Below are 24,070 nucleotides of genomic sequence, written 5' to 3' on the forward strand. Positions count from 1 at the left end.
CACACACACACACACACACACACACACACACACACACACACACACACCACCACTACCACCAATAACAACCACCATCAAAAAACTCTCATTTCAGAGGCAGCTGGATGGTACAGTGGATAGAGCTCCAGCCTTGGAGTCAGGAGGATCTGAGTTCAAATCTGGCCTCAGACACTACACACTTACTAGCTCTGTGTCCCTGGGCAAGTCATTTAACCCCTATTGCCTTAGCAACAACAACAACAACAAAAAAAAGCCCTCATTTCAAATTTACGTGTGACTTAAATTCAGAAGCCATTACACAAAAACTCTCAATGTTTATGACTTGTACCTCAAGTTCCTTAGATTGTTTCTCCAGACCCTATAATTTCTTTAGAAGCCCCTTTCGTTTCAACAACTTCAAGACAGAGATACATCAAAAATGTTTTCTCTACCTGGTGGGGGAGGGGATATAATTTAATTAGTAGCTCTGCCATAGATGCAGCCTACATTTGACACTATTCTGGGCAGACCACCCTGTGCCCACCAAGATAGCCTGCCCAGGAAGCAAGAGTAACACATATCAATCCTCTGCTAAGGACCCTTTAAAGCCAAAAGTTCACATCAGCAAGCCTAAAAACTCTCTTTGTATAATAAAAATCCATCTGAAATGCATAGCTCAATACACTCTATCAAACAAACTTTTAGTGTTCATTTCTGATATATAACATACAAAATAATTCTGATACTGCTAGATCATTAATCTAATCTTCCTTTGATGTTAATATGTTTTGCTGAGCTTAATAAAAATAATAGCACAATTTTTCATAGTTTCAGTCATCCAGGTTCATCAACAGTAGGCATGACTGGCAGGTTCAAGATAGACAGACTGTGGTCTAGTAATAGCAATGCCCACTTGACACAAAATATTTCAAAGAACCATTGTATTCCCTACTTCTCAGAGTAAATCTCACATTTGAAATTCACTAATTACTTTCCTCAAGATGCTGTAAGGAAGATAGTGAAAATTATATCTTTTATATCCCTGAAGTTCTGAAGGACTTAAAGGACTTTACTGAATTATACTCTTTGAAAGGACCTTGGAGATAATCTAGTCCAAGTTTTTCATTTTACAAATGAAAAACAAACAAGCAAACAAACAAAACTGAATCTTAGCAAGGCTAAAATGGCTTGCCTAAGGTCATAGAGGTGCTGTTGTTAGATGTTAGCATTAGGGCACTGTCTAACTAATGTATCACCATATATGTGTGTGTATATGTATATGTAAAATGATGGCAGATGTTGTTTCTTTCCTAGCTTTGAAATTCATCACTACAACACACTTCTGCCATCCATCTCAGCCAATTTTGTCATGTCAAAATCACTTTTTGTGATTCATTTGATCTTTGTTTTTATTAGGAGGGAAAGTACATCTCTTTATATGAGAATTGTACTAAAAAATATATCCAGAATTTTGTCTGTTGCTTTGTACTACTCAACCAGCTTTACAATCAATCGATTGATAAACATTTATTGTGCTTCTACTATGGCCAGCCACTGTGCTAAGCACTGGAAATACAAACACAAATAGAAAACAAATACAGTCCCTGCCCTCAAGGAGCTTACAATCTAATAGGGAAAGACAACACAAAACAAAGCTGGAAAGGTGGAGGATGGTATTGGGAAGGGATTGAGGTACAGGGCACAGGAGCATGATGGAGAGTTCCAAAGAAGTCCAAAAGTTGTGCAGTTTGAGGAAAAGAGGGAGAAAAACTGCTGAGCTGTCTTTTTAAATAGAAGCCCTGAAGCCCAAGGCCTTGCCCTCTAGTCAAAGGGTCTGGTGAGAAATGAGAGTCTCACAGCCTGTCCCAGTTTGAAAAAAAAACTGGTATAATTAAAGGGCTAGGGAATGGCATGGGGAGCACAGTGGTATTAGAGCCAGAGTAAGGATGTAAGCTCAATCCATCATTAACTGTGTGACCTTGGGCAAATCACAACCTCTCTGGGCTTCAATTACCTCAATCATAAAATGATGGCATTTGACCAGATGATCTCTGAGGCCTCTTCCTGCTCTAAATTCTATGGTTGCCAAATAGGAGTCAATAGGGAAATCTCAAGCTCCTTTTGTCCTTATTTGCCTAAGAACCACTCTGGGTGGAAGTGGGGAATATAAAAAAATAAAAATAAAAATTTCTAGAGCCTTGAAGAACTGCCATTGGTGCTTGAAGACAAGTTATGGCAAGTCTTTCAAAACCACTGGTTGTAATTCTCACTTTGCAGCGCTGGAAAGCCTAGAAGTCTCTCAGGATAGAGTAGCTGAAGTCATGGATGAATGATTCCCACCTGCTTGGACTCTGGAGAAGATAGGCCACTCTGTCTTCCCCAGTAGACACCAACACTGTGGGAGCTTTGGACACAGTACATTAATTTCTTCTAAGGGAATCTTTGCTGGGAAAAAAATCACTTTGCAATTCTGAAAAAGCTGGAGAGAGTTGCTGAGATTCTGGCCACAAACAGAAAACAAAACTGGCCATTACTCACTTTCTTGGCTAGGAATTGGGGGGTGAGGGGAGAAAGATTTCTTAAATGACATACAATCATTGCCATCAAATATTGTCATACTAGTCTCATTCCAGTTAATAATGAACATGAAGTTCAGTTGAGATAAACACTCAATATCATAAAACTTACGTGACATGAAGATTTGTGACCTCTCCAAAGGGAATGTTTTCTTTAGGGAAAAGGGTTTTCCTACCTTCTAAAATTTAGGATACTGATGGCAGTTTTAGTCATACAGCAATCTGTCAATTATCCAGGATTTTATTTGTCTTTTCCCTCTTTGGCTTCCTTCTTTGGCAGACTGGAACTCCTTTCTCCTGGCTTTTTGTAAATTATATTATTCTTTTACAGGAGGTAGTGGGAGGCAGTGTAAATGAGTAGAAAAAGACAATGAAATAAAAGGGGCTTAAAATTATCCATGAATATTTATGGTCTTTCTGTTCTATCAGGATGGATGAATGGAAAATCAATTAAATATTCATTTGTCAAATAATCAATTTATTTATTTATTCTCATCCTCTGAAATTCTTGACTGCGTGCTCCTAGTGTGCTTTTATTAATACTCCATCTCAGATCTGCTCAATTTGCTAGAGTTCTTCCTCTAGGAATTTTAACATTATGTGAGTACTTGGCTGTCCATATGCTATTGCTTGCTAACTTTTTTACATAACTGGCTCCAAGAATACATATTTTTATTGAAATATTTTATATAATTTCTTGTATACTAGCTACTATTGCTAATATGCTGTAGCTTGCTTCCCTCCTCAGAGGTCCTTTGTGTCATTTGCAACTTTTATTTTTAAGATAATGATGTTTCATGATTTGCTGCCACAAATCACCATCCAGAGAATGTTGGCATTGAAAATACTATATAATCTCCCAAATACAATCTACCATACTCTTTTCTTCACAGATATAGGTCACTGTCCATCTGAAGGACCTTCCAAGATATATTTTCTGATAGATTAGTTCAGTTGGGGTGCTTATTTAACTACATGGCATAATCTAGACAATATGAATTTTTTCCTACTTTTTTACACCAATATGAATTATAAGTCATGTCTTTTGCAACAGTATGCATCTAATTAGGGAAACCTTAAAATATTCTGGGTTTTGATGCAGTCCTCACATTTCTATTTGCATTCAAGAGCATCTGGGAGGCCTTATCATCTATAGGAAAGCCCTTTTCTATTTGGGATCTGCATATAACACTGCCTATGACATAGGTGAATAACCTTACTGAACATTTACTTTTTAGGTCTTGCTTCATATTGATAATCAGAATATAGGTAAACAAAGTTATCTCTACAGCAGTTCCTATGAGCAATCCTTTATGGTGTTATATGCAAAGAAGATGGTTTGTTGGAGGAAATCACTTAAGGAAGCATTTTGTTCTATGAATCCAGTGCTAGGTTGTTTTCTTTCCTTCCTTCCTTCTTTCTTTCTTTCTTTTTTTTTTCTTTCTTTCTTTCTTTCTTTCTTTCTTTCTTTCTTTCTTTCTCTTTCTTTGTTTTTCTCTCTTTCTTTCCTTTCTTTTTTTCTATTTTGTAATCAACAAACAATAAACTAACAAGGTTTTGTATTTTTTATATCTTTTAGTCATTTAGGAGAAGGTAAACTTTTGGTATTCTATGGAAAATTACATGTGAATGCCTAAATATTCCTTTCTTATATTTTTCTCGGGGATTCTCTTGAACACATAGGCAATTCTCATAGAGATTTTATAGCACTTTAACATACTACTTTATGCCCACAAAATAGGGGAAAAATGGAAGAAGAAGAAAATATAGCAGAAATAGCATGATTTTGGACAAACCTGGAAGGGAATAAAAAAGGGGGGAAGTGGTTAAGAGGCATATATATGCATGTGTGTATATATTATATACATGTTTGTTATTTTATTAATTTTTGTACTGTACTTTGTTAAAAGCTAGGGGATTTGGGTAAAAATTTGCCAGATTTTTTAAATTAAATTGTTGATTGACAATTACTAAACTTATTTTTGAAATTACATTCTACAGAGATCAGAAAGTAAGTAAATGATTCAGCAGCTGCTGCTATTTGCTCAGTTGCCCAGTTTTGTTAATGCTGTCCATGATTTTCCTCACTTTTCCTATATTATCTTCTTTAAGACTTTGAAGATCAGTCCCTCCAGAACAGATTTCTTCAGTGTTCACCTGTTTTGATCCATTTGCTCTTTCTGACTTCATCTTTCTAAGTGTAATTTTTTTTTTGCTTTATCTTCAATTACTTAAGTAATGGGAACATGTTAATAATGCATATTAAATTTATGTGTATCATGAATACATTTCCCCCCAGGAAGCTGGTTGTTGAATATTTTTCAGCACATCACTGATTAAAGGGATAGTCAGCAAACATCTGAAGAAGGAAATAGTGATCACAAAGAGTCAGCAAACATTTACCAGTAACATATCACTTGGAAACTTAATTCATCTTTGCCAAGGTTATTAGATCAGAGGAATGCAACAGATATTATTGACATAGATTTTATCAGAACATTTGACAAGGCCTCACTTATGGTCCTTATGGAGAGATTTGAACTAGGTCCAAAATAATTGGTTAAATGACCAAATTCATAAATAATCATGAATAGTCTGAAGTCAACTTGGAAGGTTTTTTTTTTAAGTAGTAGAGTAGCTCTGTAATATGGCTTTAGGCTACATTGTTTAACATTATTATCATACTTGTGTATCAAATTTGCAGATGACAAAAAAGTGGGAGAATTAATTTCAATATTAGGTGGCAGAATCACCATCAAAATATATCTTTAGAGTTCTGTTTAGAGGCAAAACATATATTTAGAACACTGGGCCAAATATAAGATGATGAAATTTAATAGGGATAAATATACAGTCTTTACATTTAGATTTAAAAATTCATCTTCATAAGTATTTCATAGGTATCAGTTCATCTGCAAAAAATTCTGGGCTTTTAGTGAACTACAAAATAAATATTAGTCAGTTTGATATAACAGCCAAAAAAGTGAATGCTCTCCAAAGATGTATGGAAAAGTAGTATACCATAAAGAATGAGGAAGGGCCTACTATACTCTGCCCTGGTCAGAATTCATCTGGGCTATTGTTTTTCAGTCATATCTGACTTTAGTTTTTTCTTGTCAAAAATATTGGAGTAGTTTGCCATTTTCTCCTCCAGCTCCTTTTACAGATGAGGAAACAGAGAAACAGAGTTAAGTGACTTGCCCAAGGTCACACAGCTAGTAAATGTCTGAGGATGGATTTGAACTCACAACAATGAGTCTCCCTGACTCCAGGGCCAGTACTCTAACCACTGCACCTCCTAGCTCCCCCATATGGGCTACAGTGTTTCATTCCTGGTACCAAAGTTAAAGAAGGACTTGAATAATATGAAAAGTATCTGGAGGAGGATTCTCTGAGAATGGTGAAAGGCCCCAATGTCATGTTATATGAGGATTGTTAGGAATAACTATGGTTATTTAGCTTAGTGAAGAGAAAAAAAAGTGTGAATGTGATAGTTTTCTTTAAATATTTCGAGGGTTATCATGTGGAAGCTGCATGAGATTAAGGATCAGAGGATAAGTGACATAACTACCAGAGGGAGCCTTAGTGATGATGTAGTACAATGTATTCTCAGAGAGGGAAAGGAACGTCCAAGGCCACACAAGCAGTAAGTGTGAGAACAAAGCTTTGTTGTCTGTACTTTTATGATGGGTTTTGAAATCAGACAATAATAAGCTGTTTTTTTATCGGGTTATGTTTGCTGTAAATGAGTGGACCACACTTCAGGGGAGGAAAAATGAGAACCTTTCCATAGCCTTAGACCTAATGGCAAGCCTGCATTAAACCACCCCAACCTTGACACAGAGGAGCTTTAACTGTATGTTAAAGGTACTAATCTGAATTGGAAAATCAGTTCCCAACCAGGAACTCCCTACACCAATGAAATCACAAGTCCAGTTAAAAATAGTTCCATGTGTTACAGATATAAACACGAGAATGAGAAAAACAGAAAACAATGACTTACCAAGGCAAGAAGAAATGTTCAAATGGAATCAGAAGACTGAAAATAAAAACAGAAGAAAAGATAAAGAATATAATATAAAAAAGCAAGTGAACTGGGGAATAGGCCAAGAGGTAATTTAAGAACCATTAGACCACCTGAAAATTATGACCAAAAATTAAAAAGATTCAGATATTATGTTTTTGAGAAATCATAAAGGAAAATTGTCCAAATCTGTTAGACTCAGATGGAAAGTGAAAAATAGAAAGAACCCACCACTCAGCTCATTAAACAAACTCCACAATGAAAACTCCCAGGAATGTCATAGCCAAAATTCAGAGATTCTAGGTCAAAGAAAAAATACAGCAAGTAAGCAGAAAGAATGCTTTCAAGTACTAAGTAGCTACAGTCAGGATCACAGAAGATTTGGCAAAGATCATTATGAAAAAAAGGAAAGCTTGCAATACAACATTTCAAAAGGCAAAACCTAAAGGCTAACAACTAAGACTAACTTATCTTGCAAAAGTAAGAATTATCTAATAGAAGGGAAGGCAGAATGGAGAATGGACTTTAATGTACCTGGGTACTTAGGAACAGAAGCTTATAGCTATCTAGATAATCAGTTAAAGGATAATTAAGTATTTAGGCAAATAGACACTTAGGTAATTGATTAATTAGGTATTTAGGCAATTAACCAGTTAGGCTCTTAGGTACATAGGTACTAATGTAATTTTAAGGATTTGACACTGAAGTACTTAGTTACTTAAGTACATAAGATACCTAAGGACCAGCTAGATGGTACAATGGACAGAGCCCCAGGCTTAGAGTCAGGAAGACCTGAGTTCAAATGTGCCTCTCAGACACTTACTAGCTATATGACCCCAGGCAAACCACTTAACCCTTTTGCCTCAGTTTCCTCATTTGTAAAATGAGTTGGAGAAGGAAATGGCAAACCACTCCAGTATCTTTGCCAGAAAAACCCCAAATGGTATCCAGAAGAGTCGAACACAACTGAAAACAGTCAAACAACAGCTGATTTCAGAGCCCAGAATTCTATCCACTGCATCATCTAACTACCTCTGCGAAAGATGAGATATGATCTAATGAGAATAAACACAAGAAAAAATAAAAATAGATAAGATAAAATTAACAATTTTGAATATATAAAATTTAAAAGGTTTTGTACAAACCAAATCAATGCAGTTACAATTAGATGGAAATTAGGTAACTGGGAAAAAATATGGCCAGCAAGTTTCTCAGTTAAAAATTCTGATTTCCAAAATACATAAGGAACTAATTCAAATGTATAAGACAAAGAGCCATTTCCCAATAAATAGTCAGAGGATATAAACATGTAGTTTTCAAAGGAAAACATACAAAATATCAACAGCCATGTGAAAAGCATGCTCCAAATCATTAACAATTACCAAAATACAAATTAAAGCAACTCTGAGTTTTCCACTTCATATTCATCAAATTGGTACAGATCACAAAAGAGGAAAATGATATGATAGAGAGGCTTTGAGAGAACAAGCACTTTCATGTACTGGTGGTGAAACTGTGAGTTGGTTCAGTCATTCTGTAAAGCAATTTGGAATTATGCCCCTCCCCCAAAAAATGACCCCAAATAAGAGGGAAAAGATCTGTCTACATGGGCTGAAAACTTTTGCATAGTAACAACAACAAAAAAAAAGAATACGGAGTTGCTTTTCTACTGAAGAATGGCTAAGCAATATGTGGTATATTAATGTAAAGGGATATTACTGTGTGAAAAGAAATGATGAAATGAATTTTTGCCCCAGAAGAAATGGAGAATACCTGTATGATCCAATGCAGATTGAAATGAACACAATCAGGAGAACAATTTATGTAATAACTACAATAGTATAAAGAAAAACAACTGTGAAAGATTTTAGAACTCTGATCAATGCAATGATAAATCACAATTCCAGAGGACCTAAAATGAAGCATAATGCCTGCTCCCTAACAGAGAAGTGGTGAACTCAAAATGCGATTGAGATATTTTTTGACCTGATCAATGAAGGAATTTCCTTTGTTTGACAATGTATGTTTGTTAGGAGGCCTTTATTTATTTATTTTTTTGTCAATTTTTTTCAATTAGGGGCCAGAGAGGAAGAGAGAGAAAATACTTGCAAATTGGGTGGGGGTAGAATAAAATTAATTTTAACAAAAGAAAGTTTAAGTCTAAACAAATAAAAGCAGGTTCACTCTCAGGAATAATTCCAAGAAAAAGGATCCACATGACAAATGGTGATTTATTGGAAAGATGTTGAGTAGAAAAGAGAATTACAGGATAAAGATACTTTATGGTGTTCGTTTTAAAAATAGCTGAGCGCTGAGTAGACAGGATGCCCCAGCACCTCAGCTCCAACCTTTGACCATGTCTCCACCTTTCTCCAATATACATATATATATATACACCAGTCACCACTCCCTCACACTAATCAGAATGTTCTTAATTTTAAATATAATTCTTCAAGTTGCTGCTTAAATTATTTACAGACTACTAGAATAGCACTACAAAAAAAATTAACAAAAAGGAGTAAGAATAGATATTTTTGCAACTGTTTTCAAAAAGAAATAAACCTGCATTTTGCCTCTTTCATATTATAAATTTATTTTTTAATATATATATACATGCAAATTTAATTTCCTTAAAGACAGGGATCCATCTAATTTATGTTTCTAGGAATAGGACATTTAATTGTTTTTTGAGGTTTTTTAAAACTCAAATTATTTATTAAGAATGAAAGATATATAACTACATTTCTGCAAGACACAAAAATGGAATTGTGAAGTACTGGTGAGAATTAAATACTGTTCCTGTTAATATACATTATTGCTTACTCAGTTGCAACTGCTTCATCACTCTATCAAAATAACTTACTTTTATATAGCTCCTTAATAACAATTACAATTACAATTATTTGGTGACTTCAGAAAATGAAGACTACTAAAGTAGATAATTCAGACTAATCTCCACCAGCCCCTTTTATTCATGTTGACTTTCTACACTACTTTGGCTGACCAATGAATGACTATAAACCCTCCAATACATGAGTTCAGCAGACAGTGCCACATTGAAACAACTAGGAAGCATGTTTAATACTGGTGATGGGTTAAAGTAAGACTTTCAGAAGACTAAGAATAGAATATCTAACCAAGTCCTCACCACATTTTTTTCAGTACTAATTACATTCCCTATGGACACACTTGGCTAACGAGGTAGGTATCCTTGCCGCTGAAGTTAGCTCAAAAAAACAGATGTTCTTTTATTATAAGTCTAGCCCTAATGATTTGTTGTTGTTTAATTTCTCTTTCCCCTCCCCCTAAAAAGGGCCAAATTACAGGAAGCCTCTTCCTGGCAATGCAAATAAGTCCTCATCTGCAAAATGACTGCAATTCACACTCATGAATAGAAAATATCTACTGTGGGTAGACACTAGGGAATTAAATTATCATTTTTTTGGGAAACCAATATTTTAATCAGGACAATGAATAAGTAACACTATAACTTTTGAGGCATTTAATGTAGATGATTAACTATAAAGGTAGCAAAATCTTTCTGTATCAACTCTATGGTTTATTTTAAATGATTAATCTAATTAGTTCTCTTATAGATCACGTATTCCAAAATATTTAAATCCTCTATTATTTTCTTTTACTTAGAAGAAACAAGATAGTGGAGAAATTGGTAGAGCCTATGTCAACAAAAATATTCTAGTCACTATCAGCCTAAGGATTTAAAGCTGCCAACATATACCAAGAAATGAAGGTGACCTCCATCCAAGAAGACATTCAGTCAGGGAAGCCTATTACCTCTCCATTCCATGTTTTGACAGCTCTAATTGCTAGAAAAAGTTTCATTACATTAAAGGCTGAACAACTTTCAGGGATAGGGTAAAGATAATGCTTTTTCAGGTATGGGTTAAACGAGATGGCCTCTAGAGCCTTTCCAAATCAGATTCTGAGATTCCATGAGAATCAAAGTGAAACATGGTGTGGACATCAAATAATTTTGTCCATTTGTTTTGGTCTTTTGAAGTAGATGATTACTGCTGAGATATGAAAACATTGTTTAGGGTATATAATCCACAGCCAAGAACATGACCAAATAGGATTGCATTTTCTTCATAAATCATTAATAAAAGATTGCATCTCATTTTATACAATACATGTATTTCTTAAAAGTTATGCATTAGTAAAATCATATTTCAAGTGCACAGGAGGAACTTGCTTTTTAAAAAGTCATCTGCAGAATCTGTTTGTAATACAGATTTGTAATCACCTCCTAACCTACCATATGTGAATTATTTTCATGGATATACTGAGGCTGCTAAGAATTGAAGCATATCTATATGTCCTAACTTTTTCATATTTATGGTGTTTGGATACTGAAAATTAAATTTTTTCAGCATTTTGAAACTACTTTCAAAAATGGTCATGGGTTTTTAGGATACTAAGGCTATTAGCAAATAAATTACATCCTGGACTCTTTTTCCAAAAAATAACAGATGGTCTGGCTAGTGAACAAAATTCATATACATATAATGGTCGAATAGGACATAGGTTGTGTCCCAGTAGGCAATGGGATTTGCACCCTATTCCCCACTTCCAGGCTTTTCTTTAGTTGTAAGAAATGACCAACAGTTCCATTTTAAAAGCATTCAGAGGACTAAAAAAGTTGTTAATTCATGAGTACTGCAGTGATTGTTAAGATATATGTGATGTACTTTTGGTCTCAATGGGACCAAGGTCAAGTCACACAAATCCTTACAGTCAATGGGTCATTTCTTTGCCTTTTTACTAATGTCATTTTAAGATTTCAAAAGAATATAATTTATCATTTGTTAAATATGATATGGCACAGGTCCCACATAACTCTGGAACTCTTTAATATACCAGAGTCTGTAAGGAATGTTTTACATTATCATAATCATGTAAATAAATCTCAAACACCAATCTAGTGAATTCTCTACCAAAATATAAGAAACTATAAATTAAATAGCAAAATACTTAACCAAGAAAGACTAGCAAAGAAGAAATCAAACCCATATTATTACTCCAAACACATAAAGGGATACTATATTTCAAAGGCTCCCATGCCAAGGAACAAAAGAATGCTCCAGAAAAATTCAAGTTTGATGGTGGGCATTGTGGCTACGACATCTCTCAGATCTTCAGCTCTCAGGGGAGCTAGGTGGCACCATAATGCATAGAGTTTCAGGTCTAGAGTCAAGAAGACTCATCTTCCTGAGTTCAAATCTGACCTCAGACACTTACTGACTATGTGATTCTGGGCAAGTCACTTAATCCTTTTTGCCTCAGTTGCTCATGTTTAAAATGGACTGGAGGGGCAGAGCCAAGATGGTGGAGTAAAAGCAGTGACTTGCTTGAGCTCTCCCCAAAACCCTTCCAAATGCCTGTAAAAAATGGCTCTAAACAACTTCTAGAGTGGTATCATTCACAAAAAGACAGAGTGAAACAAATTTTCCAGCCAAATACAACCTGGATGGTTGATTGGAAAGGTCTGTCGCACCAGGCTGGGAGAGGAACAAAGTTCAGCATGGGCATGCAAGCAAAACAGGTCTCAGCAAATCTGGAGCAGGCCTCAGAGGACTGAATTACGGGTAACTGTGGTGGTTTCTAGACTTCTCAACCCACAAATTCCAAAGACAACTTAGGTTAGTAGGAAAAGGCTGTGACCACTGTGAGAAAGAAGCTTGGTCGCAGTCCCAGGCCCAGCGCAATCCTGGAGCAGTGGCTGCTTACTGAGCTTGGCCCACAGACTGAGGGAGAATTGAGTGACTGATCAGAGGGAGATTGCAGGGATCTCTTTGCTGGTGCTGAGGCAGGATTCTCTTGCTTTGCCTATGCTTGGATCTGGGTCACAGTCCTGGGTGGTGGTCCTGGAGTGAGGAGGAACACTGGCATGGTGGAGCTTGTAGTCGTGGTGGGAAAGGAATCCTCCTCACAGTTCCAAGGCAGAAGACAGTGCTTGTGGCTACTCATAGACCAGAGCACAGGCCAAGAAAGGAGGAAACACCTCACCCTTGATCATACCACCTTGGAAGAACTAAAAATGTAAAAGTCCCTAGAAGTGTCTCTGAAAAGAGCTGCACAAAACCCCCGAAGCTAGGGACAGTACATTCTACACACTGGAAGCAGACCCCTACCTTAACAAAGCATTTACAACTCAAGTAATTGGCTAGGATCATGAGCAAACTGCACAAAAATAGTCAGACCATAGAATCTTTCTTTGGTGACAAAGAAGATCAAAACATACAACCAGAAGAAGACAACAAAGTCAAAGCTCCTACATCCAAAGCTTCCAAGGAAAATATGAATTGGTCCCAGACCATGGGAGAGCTCAAAAAGGATCTTGAGAAGCATGTAAGAGAAGCAGAGGAAAAACTGGGAAGATAAATGAGAGTGATGCAGGAAAATCAAGAAAAACAAGTCAACAGCTTGCTAAAGGAGACCCAAAAAAATACTGAAGAAAATAACACATTTAAAAATAGCCTAACCCAAATGGCAAAAGAGGTCCAAAAAGCCAATGAGGAGAAGAATGCCTTAAAAAGCAGAATTGGGCAAATGGAAAAGGAAGTCCAAAAGTTTACTGAAGAAAATACTTCCTTAAAAATTAGAATGGAGTGATTGGAAGCTAGTGACTTTATGAGAAATCAAGACATTCTAAAACAAAACCACAAGAATGTAAAAAATAGAAGACAATGTGAAATATCTCACTGGAAAGACAACTGACCTGGAAAATAGATCCAGGAGAAATAATTTAAAAATTATTGGACTATCTGAAAGCCATGATCAAAGAAAAAAGAGCCTAGACATCATCTTTTAAGAAATTATCAAGGAAAACTGCCCTGATATTTTAGAAATAGAGGGCAAAATAGAAATTGAAAGAATTCATTGATCACCTCCTGAAAGAGATCCCCAAAGGAAAACTCCTAGGAATATTGTAGCCAAATTCCAGAGTTCCCAGATCAAGGATAAAATATTGCAAGCAGCCAGAAAGAAACGATTCAAGTATTGTGGAAACACAATCAGGATAACACAGGATTTAGCAGCTTCTACATTAAGGGACTGGAGGACTTGGAATATGATATTCCAGAGGGCAAAGGAGATAGGATTACAACCTACCCAGCAAAACTGAGTATAATCCTTCAGAGGAAAAAAAAATGGATATTCATTGAAATAGAGGACTTTCAAGTATTCTTGATGAAAACACCAGAGCTGAATAGAAAATTTGACTTTCAAATATAAGACTCAAGAGAAACATGAAGAGGTAAACAGGAGAGAGAAATCATAAGGGACTCATTAAGGTTGAACTGTTCACATTCCTGCATGGAAAGATGATATTTGTAACTAATGAGACCTTTGTCAGTATTAGGGTAGTTGGAGGGAAAAAATTATATGTATGTATATACAGATAGATAGATAAATAGAGGGCACAGGGTGAGTTGAAGATGAAGGGGTGGTATCTGGAGAATAAAATTAAGAAGTGAGAGAGGATTATACTGGGAGAAGGAGAAAAGGAGAGTAATGGGGTAATGGGGTAAATTATCTCACATTAAACAGACAAGAAAAGGTTTTTACAGTGGAGGGAAATGGGGCAAGGTAAGAGGGAATGAGTGAATCTTATTCTCATCAGATTTGGTGTAAGGAGGGAATAACATACACATTCAATTGGGTATGGAAATCTGTCTTACCCTACAGGAAAATAAAGGAGGAAGGGGACAAGAGAGTAGGGGGATGATAGAGAGGAGGGCAGATTGGGAAAGAGGGTAATCAGAAGCAAATACTTCTGAGTAGGGACAGGGTCAAAAGAAAGAATAGAATAAATGGGGGGTGGGATAAGATTAAAGGAAATATACTTAGTTTTTCACAATATGACTACTATGGAAGTGTTTTGCGTGACTACACATGTATACCTGTATCGAGTTGCTTGCCTTCTCAATGAGGGTGCATGGGGAGGGAGGAAGGGAGAAAATTTGGAACCAAAGTTTTAAAAACAAATGTTAAAAATTGTTTTCACCTGCAACTGGGAAACTAGATATACAGGCAATGGAGTATAGAAACCTATCCTGCCCTATAGGAAAATTGAAGGGGAAGGGAATAAGAGAAGGGGAGGTGGAAGATAGAAGGGAGGGCAGATTAGGGGAAGGGGTATTCATAATATATGCCATCTTGGGGTAAGGGGAGGGATGAGATGGGGAGACAATTTGGAACTCAAAATCTTATGGAAGTGAATGTTGAAAACTAAAAATAAATAAATTAATAATACCTGGAAAAAAGAATAAAAATGAAAAAAAATAATAAAATGAACTGGAGAGGGAAATGGCAAATGACTCTAGTATCTTTGTCAAGAATACCCCAAAATGCAGTCAGAAAGAGTCAGACATGTCTGAACAAACTCCCCTGTCAATGTCCTGGATTACTTTTGTCATTACCATTTCATTTCACTTTTATAACTGTTTTACTCTATCCCAGTACCAAATGAAATTTTATCACCTATTGCTCTGCCAAACTGTCCCTGATACCCATAAAATAATAACGTCCATCAGAAGGTTCTATCACCATATTTCATCACTACATTGAAGATTTTTATATGTTTTTGTTTGTTACAAGGAATGATTCAACCTGTGGGAGGGGAGGTACTTTTCTTCTTCCACCCCTGAAATGACTAAGATATAAAGAAAAAAGCATCCAAAAACATTTTTAAAAATTGAATAAGTCAAATCACCCATTAAAAACAGAAAGTACACTTCTTCTAGGGAGAAGATTTTGTTTTTCTCTATCTTCAGTGCCTACCAATAGTACAGGAAAGAGAGAGCAAAGAAGGCTTCCAACATGTTCATAAAGTCCCATGGTGAAATTACAGGAGGGTACACATAAGAGACCCACAGAATTTGCAGATATGAATGGGTTATGATCCCCACTGTTGGAGGCAACTTCCAAATTGATGAAATTTGAGTAATTTGAGAAAATACACTCCCTTGCATATAGGGGGTGCTTAATAAATATTTCTTGAATTAAATTGAACTTCAACTGAATTTGCAGGAGTTATCATCTGTTCATATGGCACTTCATTATAACTTTTTTGTTAAAGAATTCTCAGGACTAACATTATTCATGAACTAATCAGCATATTTGCAGTTCTTTCATTAGAAAGACCTTAGCACATCCCCCTTACACATGAAGGCTAATAGGCCTAGGATAATAGGCCTAGAGTTAAAAGAGACCTAAGAAGTCATCTTATCCAACCTCCTCATTTCACAGATGAGGCAATTAAGGCCCATGATGGTTAATGACTTGTCCAAGAATACATAGGTAGTAAGAAACATCAGAGATCCTCCAAACCCAGTCCCAGTGTTTAGTACAATGCCTGGCACATAGAAAACACAATAAATGTGTGTTGACTGATTACAATCATATTAATAGTTAGCAAACATTCTATTTCATGTTTAATTCAAATCACATATTCATTTGGTTCAACTTCTTGTTACCACAGAGAAGAACAAAATTTTCCACAACTTCTTTTCTAAAAGTTCTTTCTGTCCCCCAACTCTTTGCTTATAAGCCTTTGTAATATTGTGATTGATGCTGAATTGTTTGTTTTGTTATCTGAGCTGCTTTAACTCCTTTTATTACTTTAACGTTTTGATTTTCAGTCTCTGACTATGGAACCTAGAATTTCTCTCCTAGTCTGCTCCTCTTCATTCTTCTTGTTTTTGCTTTTAATTGGGCAATGCTACTTTCAGATGTTCTACTTCACTTGCCTGCTAGATGGTGATGCACTGTTTCAATGCCTTTCCTTGGATTTCAATTGCTTTCTCAAACCACCTCAGCCATGGGTGATTGGAGCCTTTCCATAAGAGTATTCATTGATAATTTCTCTTTCCTCCTGTGGTTCTTACCCTAGTAATGGTCACTAAGTACACTTTTGTATGCTCATCCTAAAATGCTTTTATACCTTTTGTCAAAGATTGTTGAAGTATTTGTTCATTCATGATGGTTATAAACACACTAACTTTTTGGAATTACTAAATTTTATTAGATTTGATCTGCCAGTTGGTTTCATGATGTTAAATATAAAAAGAGATTTGAAATTACAGTCAAAGTTTACCAATATCCTCTTCAAAATCATTTGATGTCACTATTATATTTGTTCTCAGCACTTAGCATCATTTCTGAGAAACAGTATATGGTTAATAAATGCTTAATGACTTGACTTGTCTCTTCTTTGTTATGAGGTAGGTATTCTGGAGTTTGCATTAAGTGAAGATTTGCAATGACCTCTGGTTCTTCAACTTGTTTTCTTCAGATTTTAGTAGCTCCTTTATTTTAACTCTTGTTGTTATTGTTCAGTCGTTTTGGTCATGTCTGACTTCTTGATCCCATTTGGGGTTTTCTTGGCAAAGATATTGGAGTGGTTTGCCATTTCCTTCTCCAGCTCATTTTTCAGACAAGGAACTGAAGCAAACAAGGTTAAGTGACTTGCCTAGGTTCACATAGCTAGTGTTTGAGGCCAGATTTGAACTCAGAAAGTTGTCTTCTTGACTCCAGGCCCAGCACTCTATCTGTGGCACCACTTCAGCTCTTATTTCATCTAATTTAGGCATGGGGGATGAAATTATTTCTTATAATTGTTCTATATTTGTCTGTAATACATTATTGGGTGACTTAGAGCAAGGAACACTATTGACCAGATTCAGTATGAAATCCTTGCCCATAAATGGTAGAAATCTGTTTTCTATAGTGTTATGATATAGTAGTGCTTGAAAAAAAACATTCATATCTTCAGCCTCTTTCATGGGCACTTAGGCTTGACCCACCTCACTGGTCCATACCATCTAAACTAAAGCTTTCCCAGTAAGCAAAGTATGGCTGTTTCTGATTTGTTTTTTCTGGTGTATCTTGTTTTCTTTAGAGGAAGAAGTGTTTGGAGGTAATGGCATTTATTAATGCCTACTGTGTGCTAGGTTCTTTGTTAAGCTCCTTACAAAGATCGTCTCATTTGATGCTAGAACACAAAGAACGATCCCTCATTCCATTACTCTTTGTACCAAAATGATCTTCTTGGCAGTTCCAAGTAGGGCCGCCCTGGAACACTATACTACCCATCCACTTATTGAATTTTGGAGAGCAGTTGTGTCATACTAAGCAGGGTACCAACCTGATCAATGGTATCACCAGGGTGTTATTTGGCAATATCTCCTGGTTCCTCACAGGCTTTTAATCTAAGGCACACCAAGTCGCCACCACACACCACCCATGCTAGCAGGAATTCCTCTATTTTTACTATTCCCCTTGATTTCTTGTCATAGAATGAACAATGGGCTATGATTTAAGGAGATTATAAATTTGTTATATTCATATTTCAACATTTATTAGGCATTTACTATATGCCAAGTACCACACAAAACATGATGGATACATAGAAAAAAGCAAAAATAATCCTCCCAAAAGGAAATTACATTTATCTATGTGGTGGGAAAAGCATCTTAATGTAAGAGCAGTAGTTTTTTACTTCATTTAGAGAGATTTCCCACCTTAATGATATTCTAATCCACACAAGCTGGTAGTAAATTTTCAGTGTTTCCAACTAGAGGATTGGGGGTGAGGGAGAGATGAGTGTTTATCACAACCTATAGGGAGTGATGAGCCAAGATGCGACAATGCAGGCCCAAGGTAGCTTGACTTAACTACTTAGCCACCCTTTTGATATAAACTTAGGATAATTTGCATTAAATTTGGATTAAAAAGCAAATTGACCAGAAATCCAGCTGCTACAGATAACTTCTATGGCCTGATCAAGAGATGACTGAGATCTTAATGAACCTCCATACAAAATGCATTTATCTGCTTGGAGAAAGGTTTTACCTGGGGGTAACCAAGTATATTCTTAGTAAAGTAATTATTTATATGAACCCTCAGGCTCTGGGTGGCCCCTCATATTGGATGTTGAACCTGTACAAAGATAGCGGAGATATCCTACCATCAGAAGTAGCTCCCCTGAAAAGCTCTTTTACCACAAGATTTCACTTTCCTCGATTGTATAAATAGACACATAGAACAGAACATGGATTATAGAAACTCTAATGGTCTACAATCATGTCCTCATTTCAAGAAAACTCTTTTTCTTGGGGAAACATAAACCCATGCTAAAAACCTTAGTCACTACCAACTATGAGGAATGCAGGAGAGGAAGGAACAATACTCTCCAATACTCATGGTCTTATTTCCCACTTAGAGGAAATGAAATAACCCAGTGGTGAGGGCAATCATGGATATTAGGGATAATCTACTCTTGAGAATGAAGAGTGGTCTGAATCAGGATTTAACTGAGCATAAACCCAAGGTCAAGCTGGGAGAGAACCAAGATTTTTTGGAAGAACCAAAAATCCAAGGGACTATGATAGAAGCAGAAAGCCAAATGAGATAGCACAGCATGATGGGTAGCAGCAGATATAGTCAGCAAGAGGAGTTCAAATGTCACCTCTGATAATCATTATCTGTGTGACCATAGGCAAATTATTTAACTTCCCTAAGTCTCAGTTTCCTTATATGTAAAATGAGGAGTTTGGATGACCTTTAAGGCCTCCTCAAGCTCTAAATCTATGATGTTATTTATGATCCTAACTATGAGAGTACGGATTCAAGTTAAGGAAGTCAATCCCAGATCAGAAGAGAATTGAAAATTTAGTGATGGAGAGCAGATTATTTGATTACATCTGTTTCTTGAAGCTCTGAACTTTTATTATGGTGATGTGCATTATCTATCCCAACTTACTCTGACCTGGAAATAGGGACTCCACTGGTACATGAGTCAAAGCAAGTTATCACCTTGTTGCTTGCAATGGAGGATCTGTGGGAATGGACAAAGATGCTCATACCCAGCCTCAAAGGCCTGCCTGACCCATTAGCTTCTGCTTTGCACTGTCATTGCCTCCAGCAGGTCAGTGACCCCATCTCACCACATCACAAGAGAACCAGAAAGTACTGTTCTCTGTACACAGAGTGTCATGGCTATGCTTGGTGGCCGTAGTACAGGGATGGAGCAAAGCCAAAAATCTGTGAAAGAGAATGCGGCCTGCCTTCACTCCCATGATAAAGCTCTGAATTCCCTACACTAATGAGCGGAAATTTCACGCTCTATCTGAAGACAGTCTTGGATTTTATGAGTCAAGAAAGCTAAAATTGGAAAAAATCCAAAGGATGTCAAGGAAGTGATTTAATATTCTGAAAGCAGAAATGATAAAATTTAAAGGAACTAGGATTATTTAATCTATACAATGGAAGGGTACTTGCCCTATACCAGGTCAGCTAGGTGGTGCAATGGATAAAGCACTGGGCTTGGAATCAGGAAGATTGATCTTCATGAGTTTAAATCTGGCCTCAGACACTTACTAGCTGTGGGCCCCTGGGTAAGTCACTTAACCCTGTTAGCCTCAGTTTCCTCATCTGGAAAATGATCTGGAAAAGGAAATGGCAAACTACTTCAGTATCTCTGTTAAGAAAAGCCCAAAATGGGGTCATAAGGAGTCAGACATGATGGAAACAACCAAATAACCATAACAACAACAATAAGTGAAGGCTGAGGAGTTACTCCAAAATGGATTTCAAATATATGAAGTGCCTTGGCTGCATTTCCCTAACTTGTTGATAAGATTGTTATAAGATATAGGCACTCAGGACTTAGATAAATTGCATCTGACACTTTCCCTTATTTATATGGCCATTCTACTCTAACACAAAATGTAATTGCTCCAACAATTCTTATTTTTTGGATCTTCCCAAAAAAATGCTGGTAATTGCTTTAGCTCTATACTTCAGTTTGCAAACATGTCCCCCAGCAATTCACAGAGGTAGTGGTGATTGACAACTACTCTTGGGATATCTATAACACTCATTAGAAATTCCAGGAAGCCTGAATCCTATTGCCAAAATATATGATTATAACAGGAAAGAAATATCCAGCTTTCTTGGAAAAGACAAATTATAAAAATAAGTTCTAATTAGATAAGGGCAGAGTTTGTTCTCTTCTATTGAAATCCCCACCACTACTACCACACTTTGTTGGAATTTCTGTTCCTATTCTCCTTTTTTGGAATTGTTTTCTTCAGGCATACAAATGCATGCCAACACCATAGCATCCATTCATGAGACTAGCCTTTTTCTAAATCACATGTAACTAAAATCTAGGAGATTCTATTCCTTGACATAAAGCCTTACTAAAATATGTACCTTCCTGGATTTCTATGGTAAAATTTCCTTTGTTTCTAATTTTGCTAGCTACAAGAGATGGACCTGAATCAGGTGAGATGGGACAGCTTTACAGATGGTGCTGCTTACATGGCCTTCACTGCTGCTGCTACTGAGAAAGGGATGGGATTCACATGTAGTGGCATCGGGTGATAAATAACAGGCATAGATGGCAGCTTCAGAGGGTTTGATAGAAGCAATCTAAGTCAACTAAGGCCAACCAAAGTAGGAAAGGAGTGGTGCTCACAGGGTGGTCAGAATCAAGGTTGATGACAGGCAGGGTTTGATCCAATGGAGAATTACAAAGCAAACAGAAGCTGTCAAGGTTGTGCTCAAGCCATTCTGGGTCTGAAAAATATGTAGACTCATTTTACAGAAAGAGCAAATGAAACTAGATTCCAAATGCTGACCCAGGATTCAGGAATCTGACATGTGTGATGAGCTCAGGGTTAAAAAAGACCTCAGGGGCCAAGTTGTGTCTGAATAAGAATGCCCTTTATATGTAGTCATCCAGTCTTCATTTTATGTCTTCTCCTGAGAGGGAAACCACAATGGCCCAAGGCATTGAACTTTTGGAGATCTTTAATTATTAGGAAGTTTTTTTTCCCTTACCTTAAATATGGGCAGGAAGATTGTACAGTGGATAGAAAGCTAAACCTAACATCAAGAAGAACTGAGGTTAAATCCAACCTCTGACACTTATTAGCTATGTGACCTTGGGCAGATCACTTAACCTCTTTTTGTTTCAGTTTCCACAACTGAAAAATGGGGATAATAATAGCACTTATTTTCCAGGGTTGTTGTGAAGATCAAATAAGAAAATATGTATAGTGTCTGGCATCATCATCATCTTCATCATCATCTCCATCATCATCATTATCACTACTACTACTACTACTACTACTACTACCACTACTACTACTAGAATCTGCCTCTCTATAGCTTCCATCACTGCTCCTAGCTCTCTGTTTAAGAGCACAGTTCTTGAGGGTGAACAAGTTGTTCCCTTGGCATCTCCCAAGAAGTACAGGCACATACAGTTCTGCTGGGCATAGGGCCAGTTGACTGTGCTCTGTGGTAGGTAAGCTTCACTGGTTCTAAAAGGCCTTTGCCTCTTGCAGAGTCTCAGCATCTATTAGGGACTGGTATCAGCCTTGTCACCCCCTATTGAGGTGACTGAGGAATTTCTTCAAGTCAAATGGCTGTGGAGGAGGGTGGAGGTGAGGTATAAGCATAAGCACTAGGCGCCTGAGGCTGGCCCTCCTCTGTATGTTCAAAGTCTTCCTTATCTGCTTCCTTCCCTAACAAAGTCCAAGGATGAAGTAGAAAACCAGAGATGCTACATTCATTTATAGAGTTGAAGCTTTTATATTGTTGGTGATCAGCTTTTGAGGACATTAGATTTTTTTACACTTAGTGTTCTCAGCCAGGAAATGAACATTAATTTAGTTACGTGGGGATGAATTCCATTATGTTATCCAAATGTATTACATTTCTCTCCTTTATCCATAAAGAAGTCTGAATTGCACAAACAGAAAAAGAAAACCACCCAGATTAACCAAGTGGGTTTATGTGTAACCTTAACTCCTAATTCTCAGATGAAAAATACAGTTTGTAAATCCAAATTCAAACCCAAACTATTGCTAAATAAAAATTTTGATAAAGAATATAAATCCAACCAAATTCCTTAGGTCACTGAGGCCCAATGTCATAAAATACATCGCTGAAATTATTAAACTCTTCAAAATTTTGCACTGTGATAATTTTGCAAGGGGGAAAAAACCTCTGAGTGTTTAGCAAAATTAAATGATTCAGATGTATTCAAACCTATGTGGGAAAACATTGGCTAAATATGTTAAATCACAAATACCTAGCTCTGATTTACTTGGAAGTTAGAATACCTAGAAATAATGAAACTTTAATCCAAACATATTTGCCGATTTTTATCTAAAACTGGATTGTGAGACTCAAATTAGGAACAGTTTTTTTTAAAGAATTTCTTTGCTCTCAGCAATCTTGTGAGATTCACAAAAATAAATTCTTTAAGTTCAAGGATCATAGGATTTCTAAGATGACTTAGTAGTCCAACTACCTCCTATTAAAGATGGAGATTTGAGGTTTACAGGAGGAAAAGGACATGCTCATGGCCACATATTTTAGAAGTGCTGTAGCCATAATTTGAACCCAGGCCTCCTCATTCTGAATCTATATTCATTCCATTACAGCAAACTACAGCATATTTCATGGGGCTTTTATGTTCTCAGCAGTATGACCCCTTTTCTATTAATTGCTAAATATGTTATTGAATGTTTAAGTAAAACTCTTCTATGTATTTTGGACAGCAAAAAATGGAGAAAATCTCGTGTGTGTAACAGCGCAATGCTGATCTTTCCAGAGAAATTTCTCTGTCTCCCCCTTCATTCTTTTCTTTTTTTTTCTTTTTCCCCCAAATCCCCATCTGTTTTGCTGATGAGCCAATATCTGGGGTCTGTTTTTCATAATACCATTTTGTTTGTGAGGATGTCTGTTTCTAAGAGTTCACATGCTGGCTGACAATGAAGTAGTGATCAACAGGGAGGACAGCAAATTGCCCTAAAATAAAATGAAAGCTAAGAAAGACACTGCTCCCTGCTGGTTGGTTTTGTTCCGAGCCTTATTAAGCTAGCACTGACAACATCATTGCTTCAGGCTCTGGGATTACCCTTTGGCTGGAAAATCCATTTTAGAACTGGGCCAGTATCACAACTTCTGCAGCTCCCAGAAGGTTTCAGAAAAGTTACCTCATGTGGAGAAACAGAGCTGCATCTTGCAACAAAATAAAATAAAATGGAAAATGCCATGTTTATTCATCCTCTCCTTCCTGGTAAACTGAGGGAAAGCAAAATGCCAGATAAAACCTGTTATTTTTATTAAATATTTGTATCTCATGTTCTAATTTCTAAACCAATGGAAAATCTATAAAAAAGTCTAGAAAACAAAGAAATCGTGTTTCCCTTTCCCTCTCCAACAATTTTCGAGTATCTATTGATAACCTTTCCTGATTTATTTTAGCTTAACTAGGATGTGTGTGTGATTATGCACATGTACATATATACATATAGTACAAATATGTGTATTTATGTGTATATATATGCATATATGATGCATATGTTGTATATTATAAACCAAATTAGATTTTTATATATGCACCAATTATATATCTTACATACATAATTTGATATACCAAAGATCACAT

Source organism: Vombatus ursinus, unplaced genomic scaffold (assembly GCF_900497805.2).
Source record: "Vombatus ursinus unplaced genomic scaffold, bare-nosed wombat genome assembly UNPS02014779.1, whole genome shotgun sequence".
NCBI lineage: Eukaryota > Metazoa > Chordata > Mammalia > Diprotodontia > Vombatidae > Vombatus > Vombatus ursinus.